This window comes from Prionailurus viverrinus, chromosome A1, assembly GCF_022837055.1.
Source record: "Prionailurus viverrinus isolate Anna chromosome A1, UM_Priviv_1.0, whole genome shotgun sequence".
NCBI classification, from domain to species: Eukaryota; Metazoa; Chordata; class Mammalia; order Carnivora; family Felidae; genus Prionailurus; species Prionailurus viverrinus.
The window spans coordinates 168,351,828-168,362,094 of NC_062561.1; the positions used below are offsets into that span (position 1 = coordinate 168,351,828).

The 10,267-nt window shown below is 38.7% G+C and overlaps 1 non-coding gene across 1 annotated transcript; it reads right to left on the bottom strand.

The window, feature by feature from the left end:
- Window positions 1-394: 394 nt before the first annotated feature.
- On the bottom strand, window positions 395-553 carry LOC125147594 (U1 spliceosomal RNA). The gene has a single exon (XR_007145245.1). It is a non-coding gene; the product is annotated as a U1 spliceosomal RNA (small nuclear RNA).
- Between the last annotated feature and the right edge of the window lie 9,714 nt (window positions 554-10,267).

A 10,267-nucleotide genomic window follows, 5' to 3' on the forward strand; every position in this document is an offset into this window, starting at 1 on the left:
TTTATTATTACTATAAATATATGCACAAAACCTTGTATACTGCTTTTCTCCTCAAAGTTGCATCCTGGATCTCTGCAAACAAAAGACTTTGTGATCAGACATTTTCTTCTTATTGCCTCCCATAGCATCTTTTGTATAACTCTGTCATAGTGTTTTATACAGTGAAATAATTATTCATTTTCCTGCCTGTGATGCTAATTACAGTGTGAGCTTTATCTTCAATGAGCATTATTTTTTGTTAATCTTGCATCCCTATCTGCCAAACAGTGCCTAGCACAAAGGACAGATTCAATCAGTGTTGACAAATGGATGAATCAATCATGCAGTTCATAAGACTGACTTTATTATCTTCACCTGTTTTTTTGTTTGTTTTTGTTTTTGTTTTTGTTTTCTTAAGGAGCACAAACGCAGTCTCCTACTAACAGATTATGCAGTCAAGTTTCCCACATTTGGGGAAATTGCAGAGGTCAGCACAGCCTGAAGTGCAATTGATGAGCCTCACCCTGAGAGAACCACTTTTGTGATCGTGATATCTGCACGGCCAAGTGTTTATTATCTTCACCTTCACTGTTAGAATTCTTTAGTTCGGTTGTTACGTAATTATAATGTTCTCCACATACACTTCCATTGTTGTCTAAAACACATTTCTCCAAAGCTGACAGTTTATAGTTACATCATTGGTGAATTGTTTGGAGATGTTAGGAGAGTGATGATGTATGTTGCCATATGATTTTCAGTGTCATGGCTTAGAGTGGAGAACAGGCAAGAATTAATTCCTTCTTACTGTCTCAAAGACATATAAATATAAGGAGATCTTTGAGTCCTTCAATGACTTACAGCCCTCTCACCAACCATGTACATCCAGCCTCCCAATGCAGATCTGGAATTCAGAGAGATGGCATGGCTGATCTCTGCCTCAACTCCTTACCTCATTTAAGAAACACATTTCCCGACCATGCTTTTTATAATACATGTCCTCAAAACTCTTTCTACAATCCCAGTTTCAACATTTAAAAGCAATAATAATTTTGTTGTTACTTTATTATTTATGTAATGTATCTTGAATATTATTGAAAGTGTTTTGGAGAAATTCTAATGAATAACATTGTTGCCTCCTAGAGTGAAAAAAAAATTGTTTTTAATCCCACCTTTATGAAGCCTATTAAACAAGGTGTAATTAAGTAAAAATCAAGAATGTGAAACAATGAAAAGGGCTAAGAATCAAAATTAAGTACAGAAGGGGAAGAAAGGCATGCTTACATTTGAAGTAGAATAACAAGGGAAGGCCTCTCTGCAAACATGACATTTGAGTAAAGACCTGAAAAAAAGTGAAACCGCAGAACCATACAAGTTTCCAAGAGAGAGCATTCCCAACAGGGACAAAAGCAAGTGCAAAGGACCTGAGGCAGAAATATACCTGTTCTATTATAGGAATCACAAGGAAGCCAATGAAGCTGTAGCTAAGGGTTAGATGGCAGGAATGGGTGTGTGGTTGTGGATGTGTGAATGAGAGGGGAACATAAACGATGGCAGATTGGACAATTCTTTGTAGATTATATGAGAATTTTGGTTTTACTCTGAGGAAGGTAGAAAGCTAGTGAATGATATTGAGAAGAGGAGATGCTTGCCCTTATATTTTTGCAGGATAATTTTGCCTATTGCATCGAGAATAGACTATCAAAAGCCAAGGGTAGATTAAGGGACACTAGAAGGCATTGTAATAATCCAGGCAAAAGAGAAGAGTAGCTTGCTCTAGAGTAATAGAGGAGGAAATGATGAGAAGCAGTTGGATTCTGGATATTCCTTGAAGCTGAAGGCAATTTTTCCCCCAGATTAGATGTAGTGGATAATAATCTAAATATATAATACCAATTTCTCACGCCCTACACCTTTAATGGCTTCTCAAATTTAGGCAGCAGTGTTGAATTTTTTTAAGCTTTCCACTCATTTCTACATCTAGTCTGTCAGAGAACTCTACCATTTCCAATTCTAAAACATGTTCATATATGTTCCCTCCTTCCTTCCTATGCCTACCACTCTACTTACTGAGCTCTCATTATTTCTTACCTGACAATTGCAATAGTCTTTTAATGGTTCTCCATGTTTCCTGTTTCTCCCATATCTATCTAATTCTGCCTCCTCAAGTCTACCAGAACCATGTTTCCAGAGCAGAGATCTTCATCTCTCCTCTTTTTAAAATCCTCAGTAGAGCTACAGTGCTACAGAACAAGTCCAAAAGGCCCTCCCTTTTCCAGCCTCATCACCCAGTAGCCAAACATGACCTCTCACCATTCCTCAGTTCTTTCCCATCTATGTGCTTATTTGCCTTTGCTCATTGTGCATTTTCTGTTTGAAATTTACTTTGCTTTGATATCACCTTCTGACATATCGTCTCAGGGGAAACAAATTCATCAACCCCAGCCTTGCATCCCCAAAGCACATCAGGGCACCTATGACTCTGTGTTATGGCTAGTAGTATGACCATCTCCCATTTTACCCATTTTATTCAATGCTTAGCATATCAAAGATGCTCAACAAATATGTGATAGGTGTTGAAATATATACCTAACCCAAAATGTGCCCTATGCCTTTCCATGCTTCTTTTGCCCTAGGCTTACAGTAGGCCAGTCCAGTGACCATCCCTTAAAAATTACAAAGTAGCAATATATAGGTATATAAATCCTTCACAGTCATGCAAAGGTATGTCTACAGGAAGGAGCCTTAAAAAGTCAAAGCAAAGTTACTTAGCAAACTCTCTTCTCTGCTTTTATATTATATTGCTCTTTCATTTGTCTTTCATTTATATGTCTCTAGTGGTTATTTTTCTGCCTTCTTTACCTATTCCTATTTCTCTTTTAACAGTAAGATCCTCATCTATGCTACCATTATACTTCTTATCTACCATTCCTCTCAGTTTCTTTGCAGACGTTAATGACTCATAAATCTAAAGCTGCACTCTAACCTCTCACCTAATCTCCCATTTTGTATTTCCAACTCTTCATATTGTTCATACGCCAAACAACATTCACTGCATCCACTTCATAATCATTATCCCCACTTCAGCTCTTCTTCCAATGTCACTCTTTGAGGTAACTACTGTTCCAATTTCTCAGCTTAAAATATTGAGGTTATCTTTGTCCCTTTTAATTTGTCATTTATGTTGTAGCATAATAAATATTTATTCAAAATTCTTTTTTTTCTTGCTTGCATCAACTGTAGAATTAGGCGGAATTACAAGAGCAGTCCAACTGGTCCTATTTACTCCAGAATCTTCCCTCTTCATTCAGCCTTTGGCTGACAGGCTAATTAGGACAGTAATGCTAGCTGTTGTTTGCAAGTAAATCCTAAAATCTCAATGACTGAAAACTCCTGTACACTCGCATGTTACACTGCAACACAGGTGTTTCTATGCAAGCAGTCTCCATTCAGGAATTCAGGATCTTTCTCTCTCATGGTCCCACCCATATCTAGGTCCGTGGAGTGCCTCCATTCAGCCAGCAGATAGGGAAGACACATCTGCATCTTTACCACTTTGACAAAGAAGTGACACAGATCACTTCTACTCAAATTTTCACTGGCCAAAACTCTTATCATATACCTTCACATAACCAAAGAAAGACTGGAAAATAAGTCTAGCTGTTTCCCCAGAAAGAGCAGAAAATGAATTTTGGCAATGCATAGCAGTCTCTGACACATTCATCTCTCTAAAACAGAACTCAGACCAGAGAAAAGTCTTCTCTGAAAGTATGAAGCCTCAGTCCCCCTCCTAAAGGTCCAGACCTTCATAAATATGATGTGCTGTTGTTTGGATAAAGAACAGATTGCCACAAAGAGAGGTGCTTTTCTTCCCACTCGAGGTCTGACTCTGAAGAATGGTAAGTCTTCCCAATTTTTAGGAAATTGTTCATCTAACTAAAGCAACTATACTGCTGCCTGGGTCAGTGGCAATATAGATGTTTTTACTTAACATCACAGAACACTTGAGAAAAAACAGCCCTGCTAAATGCTGCTAAGAAAAACACCAGTCCGTTGACTATCACCTGTGGCCAATTAAACAGACCACTTCGTTTCCAAGCTCATCATTGTGGCTATCTTGACAGTAACATCAAATGAGAACAACTGCAGCTAAATCAACCACACAATGATCTCCATTTTGAGTAAGATGACAGAATCAGTTTAGCACAGCCATAGTTTTATTATTTCCATTCAACTAAGTTAATCTAAGCATGTTGTTGAGGAATTAGATCCAAATCTTAAAACTAGATGAATCCTACTCTTACAGACCACACGAACCTGCTTTTCCTTTTACAGAAGAACAAAAGCACAAATCCCAACTACCTGTCACTTAAAAAGGAAAGAGGAATTATATCACTATTAGCCAAAGATATAAACATTGCAGCAGGAGATATGTTCCAGCTTGCACATGCTTCAAACTGTCAGTGCTCTCTGCATTATACCACCCTCTCCTTACAGCATCAACTCCAGAATGCAGTCAAAACAGTGCAAGTTAAGAGGAGATATTTTGAAGGCAAAGTGACATACAGCCACACAATCACTCAATTGAATGAACAGAATTACAGTTTTTGCAAACTGGAAGGCTGTCACTCAAAGTGACACCTGGCCTGTGTTCATTGGACAGTCCATGCATGTAATGTAATAGCTCCTCCAAATGTTGGCAAGAGAAGAGCAGGGATCAAGGCAGCTATTGCCTGAATTCCAAATGGCAGGAAAATTTTAGTATTGGGTTCTATTGTTTGCAATACCAGTGGTGTCACAAGTGAGAATGAAAAGAATAGAATTCTAAACACTAAAGAGAAGATTAAAAAAAATACATACTATTTTTTTTTCTCTCAGCTGAGCAATTCTCCATTCTTTTTGGTGGAGAACAGGGAATGAGAACCAAGATGATATTTTCATAACTACACACCCCAGAAGGAAATGTTACTGTAAACATTTAAGATGATAGAGACCAAGATCTATGCATTTTCATGCCAAATATTTGAAATCAGCCTTGTAAAGGAACTGAAATTTATATAGTATGCAGCCATACCTGTTGACTCCAGTAATTGGTGCAATAAGGTGCCAAAACACTGTCTAATTCATAAGGAATAAACAAATTGTTCCTTTATTCAACCAGTGCCGATTGAATGTCTAACGTGTCACTCAGGGCTGTTGTTACCATTTACCAAAACTGTTGTTCTTAACACTCAGAATACAGCAGTAGACTGGTGGTCTGGTGGAGCTGAAATAATCAAATTGAGGAATCAGACAATAGACAAAATCAATAATAAAATACAGAGCCTATTAATAGGTGCTAATTGGTTTGCAAAAAAGAGTACAGTCAAATGTCTTAGTCAAGTTTACCTTTGTGAAGGAGATAGAGATAAGGAGGGATTACCATTGTAAATAGAGTGGTCGAAGTGAGGTGAGAGGGTGTTTTACCAATATTTGTAAGCAAAGTATTCGGGCAGAGAGAAAAGCCAGTGCAAATGCCCTGAGAAAGGAGTGAGCCTAACATACTCAAGGAAAATCAAGGGCACCAGTATGGCTAGAGAACGAGTGTGCAATAGAAAAAAGTCCAAGAAGTTAGAGAGGAAAGTGGCCTCAACTATAATTATTATTTGGCTTCCGTTTGAGTGACACTGGATGTGAACAGAGGCATAACAGCATCTTAGTTAAGTTTTAAGTGGATTACTTGGAATACTGTGTTGAGGACAGACTGAGGGAGGCAGGGGTAGGAGCAACAAAGCCAGTTAGGAGGCATTTGCAAAAATGAAGACAAGAGATGATGGTAGCTTGGACCTGGATGGCATCAGAAGAGGTACTGAGCGAGAAGTAGTTGGGTTCTGGAAATATTTTGAAGATGAAGTCAGTAGGGTTTTCTGATGGAATGGCATGAATGTAGTACATGAGGAAAAAGGGGAACCAAGAATAATTTCAGGTTTTCTGGTGTGTTTTTTTTTCTTATTTGTTTTTGTTTTTTTTTTTAGAAACTAGAGATAGGGAAGAGTGTGGATAGAATGAGTTTTCGAGGGAAGTCAAGTGTTTTGCATGATTAGTGTGTTGTGTGTATTACACATCTGAGTAGAGATGTTAATAAGCAATTGAATATGTGAGTCTAAATTGAGTTTTACTTGGGAGATATAAAGTTGGGAGCAGTCAATGTGAATGTGACATTAAAAAGATACTCAAATTACTTACACAACTCAACACCAAAAAAACAAATAATCCAGTAAAAATTGGATACAAGACATGAACAGACATTTTTCCCCAAAGAAGACATACAGATGGTCAACAGACATGAAAAGATTCTCAACTTTACTCATCATCAGAGAAATGCAAATCGAAACCACAAAACATCACCTTGCACCTGTCAGATTGGCTAAAATCAAAAACACAAGAAAGAATAACTGTTGGCAGGATGTGGAAAAAAAGAAATCCTCATGCGTTATTGGTAGGAAAGTTGGTTCAACCACTGTGGAAAACAGTATGGAGGTTCCTCACAAAATTAAAAATAGAATTGCCATATGATCCAGTAATTCCACTATGGAGTATTTCCCCAAAGAAAACAAAACACTAATTTGAGTATGCACACCTATATATATTGCAGCATTATTTGCAATAGCCAAGTTATGGAAGCAACTCAAGTGTCCATAAACAGATAACTGGATGAGAAGATGTGGTATGTATATACAATGAAATATTACTCAACCATAAAAAAGTAATATCTTGATATTTGCAACAACATGGATGAACCTAGAGGGTATAATGCTAAGTGAAATAAGTTAGAGAAAGAAAGACAAATACCGTATTATTTCACTCATATGTGGAATTTAAGAAACAAAACAAAGTACAAAGAAAAAAAGGAGACAAAAACCAGCAAAAACTCCTAATTATAGAGGACAAACTGATGGTTACCAGAGGGACAGTGGGTAGGAAATAGGTGAAGGGGATTAAGAGTACACTTATGATGAGCATTGAGTAATGTACAGAATTGCTGAACCACTATATTGTGCACCTGAAACTAATACAACACTGTACTTTCATTATACTGGGATTTAATTAATTAATCCATTTTTTTAAAGATATTCATATTAAAAAACAAGAGACAAAGGGAGTACAGATAAAGGAGAATTCCAAGAACGAAGCCTTGGCATACTTTGATATTAAGAAGATGGGAAGATGAACAGGAATTAGGTATGAGATAAGTGACCACTATGGTAGGAGGAATATCAGAAGCCAGGTGCAAAACTTATTTCAAAAAATGGAGGATTATCAAAGTCTGGTACTGTTGGTAACTGTTAATGACCAGGTACAGCAGTAGGTGACTACGGTCAGATCACCTGGTATCCAGCCTAAGTTGATGTGTTTCTGAAGTTCAGACTAAGATGATATCAGCAATCAAAAAAGAGAAGTGCTCAGAATAACAAGACTAATATATTACACTATATTCTCACTATTTGCCAGGCATTTTACCATTTTACAATCACAACCTCATTCAATACTCTCAAAAACACTTTTAAGTAAAGATTATTTCCTGCTTTTTACAGAAGAGATCCTAAGGCTCAGATAGTTCTTGTGATTTTCCTGAGGTCACACAACTATTCAGAAGAGGACCTGGGACACAAAACAGGATAAGACACCGCACTGTGCTTGGAACCATTATGCCACAGTAGTGCCACCTCACGCTGCAGTCTTTATTATTCTGAAGTTCCAACTGTTAAAGAGCTTTAATGACTTTGAGTAAAAAACTTACACAAAAGAAGGAAAAATGGCAACTGCATAACTAGTGACAGAATTTTTTCTAAACTAGACCAACCATTGCAACCTGAATCATGGACCCATTTTTTTACACAGTGCTACATTCAAAGAGAAATTCAATCCCAGAAATATTGAAAAATAATACAGATTTTTTAGTCATAATTTCTTAAAACTGAAGTATAGGGGTGTCAGAGACAGGGGATACATAGCATTCAACATAAAATGCTTTCTAAATACCTTATTTGATGAGTTTCCCTGTACCTCAAATTTATAACTACCTTTCTTCCTGTCTTGCTTGCTTGCTTGCTTGCTTTTAATGTTTATTTATTTTTGAGAGAGAGAAAGACAGAGCGTGAGTGGGGGAGGGACAGAGAGAGAGACACACAGAATCCGAAGCAGGCTCCAGGCTTTGAGCTGTCAGCACAGAGCCCAGCGTGGGCTTGAACTCATGAACTGTGAGATCATGAGCTGAGCTGAAGTTGGATGCTTAACTGACTGAGCCACCTACGTGCCCCACAACTACCTTTCTCATAATAATCAACTCTGGCACTCTGCCCCCCTGAAACCCTGATGAAGAAATTGTCTGCCACATTTGTGAAGCAGAACAGCATACTAAAAGCACAGGCTGAGTCACTGAGCCCTGCTTTGGGAGATCTTTACGTCTCTGTGCCTCAGTTTCTCCATCTACAAAATGTAGTCATGATGGTATCTCACCCTAGGGTTATTGTGTAGATTAAATAAATCATCATATGTAAGCATTTAAAACAGTGCCCATCACACGGCAGATGCACAATAAGCGTTAGCTAGTATGTATTGTTACAGCATCTCTCTGTTTGTATCATGGTAGTATTCTGCAAAGACCATCCCAATCTCTATATGTGCTACCTTGGGACTCTTCCTATTCACATTATGAAATCTCATACTCAGTTTCTGGATTCCCCTTCCTTTCCTGAGCTGTTCATGATTCCTCTCGGGCACTGTGACCCTTTGAAGCTCCTCTTAGCATGTCCAGAAGCAAAACTTGTCAGCTTTCTGAGGAAGTCCAACCCTCCTGCAGAGTCAGTGTTGCTAGTGAATAGAAGGAAAAAGGTGTATTCACTTAACTCATTCCCTTGGGGAGCTGACAGCCACTCAAAGCTTTTTCTAAAACAACAAAAACAAAAATAGGATCATCTCTTGTCCTCCCCCAGCCCAAATTTCTGAGCAACCTCTGTGCTCTAAGGTCTGCAAAACCCTGAGGAGTGGATAGCTAGAGAAGCAAAGCAACTTTGTTTATTATCACCGTGCCTGTCCTGAAACAAACAAGGAGGCAAGTCTCAAACCTGATCATAACCAGCCTCTTCAGGGTTTGCAATCTGCTTGTCCAGGCCCAAGTAGACCTTATTTGTGGGGAATCAGACTCTGTGAAACTAAAGCATTAAGTGTATCATTCCAGCTTCCCAAATCATGTCAGCATCTCAGGCCTTTGTGTTCCTGGAGGTTTGCTAGAGTTGCCTCTTTTTCCTCCAGGAAAAATTGTGATGGCTCCTTGATTTGGTAATAAAATCCAAACAAGTTGCCTATTGAATAGTAAATCTGCTTCAAGAGTCAAATTGACCATGCCTGCTTCAACTTACTGCCCCCTGGTGGATGGCCTGCAGTTCCAGTTGCTTCAGTCTGAACACTGAGGTCTCACTGATTCATAGTTGTCAATTCAAAATGTGAATTTCAGCTCTTCTCTGGGGCAGTGCCTGGTGAGTTTGCATCTCTGGATAACCTGAAAGACTGTAGACTCTCACTTGGTGGCATTTCCCTGCTCTGGGGCTATTTGTCTTTGTTCTATTTTAGGGGCTTCTCTAACTACATTTAGAGACCTTTACTCCAGTGCCTGGCATAGCACCTCCTACTAATTTCTCAAGTTTCTAAGAGAGTTGATCTCAACTGGGGGCGGGGGGGGGGGGGGGTGTCAAAGCCTGCTTAATTCCAGTCCCACGGTTACAGCCAAGTCCCCAGGGATTTGTTCTCGTCAACTGAGGTAACTCAAAAGCATTGAACAAGCCCAAGCATGGCTGTCACTGACCTCTTCTTCCTTCCCAAGAGCAACTCCAATTTTCTCAGTAAATGGATGTCCACTGAATCTAAGTTAAAAATCAATTTTTAGCTTGTTTGTTCACAAGGGAATTTTTAAGGCTTTCTCTGTTGATTCTCAGCCATTAATCTCAAACCAACCAACATGCTATGGAACACAGACTAATAGCACCAGATCCAGCCCAACCAGAGGACTGTTCCTAAGCGAGCCAGATGCAACAGCCATCTTCGCTCTTAAACTGTAGCTATTACACGAACTACCGTAACTTTATCCCGTCTAAGAGCTTTATCTCTAAGAGCAATCCTTAACTGATTAGAATCTGCCCAAGAATCAATGACACAATGAATGAATGATCCGGCTTATACATAATAATATAAGGAAATTGTTCTCTCTCCCTTCTTACCTCCCGTCTCCACCAGCAATTCACCACTCTATCCC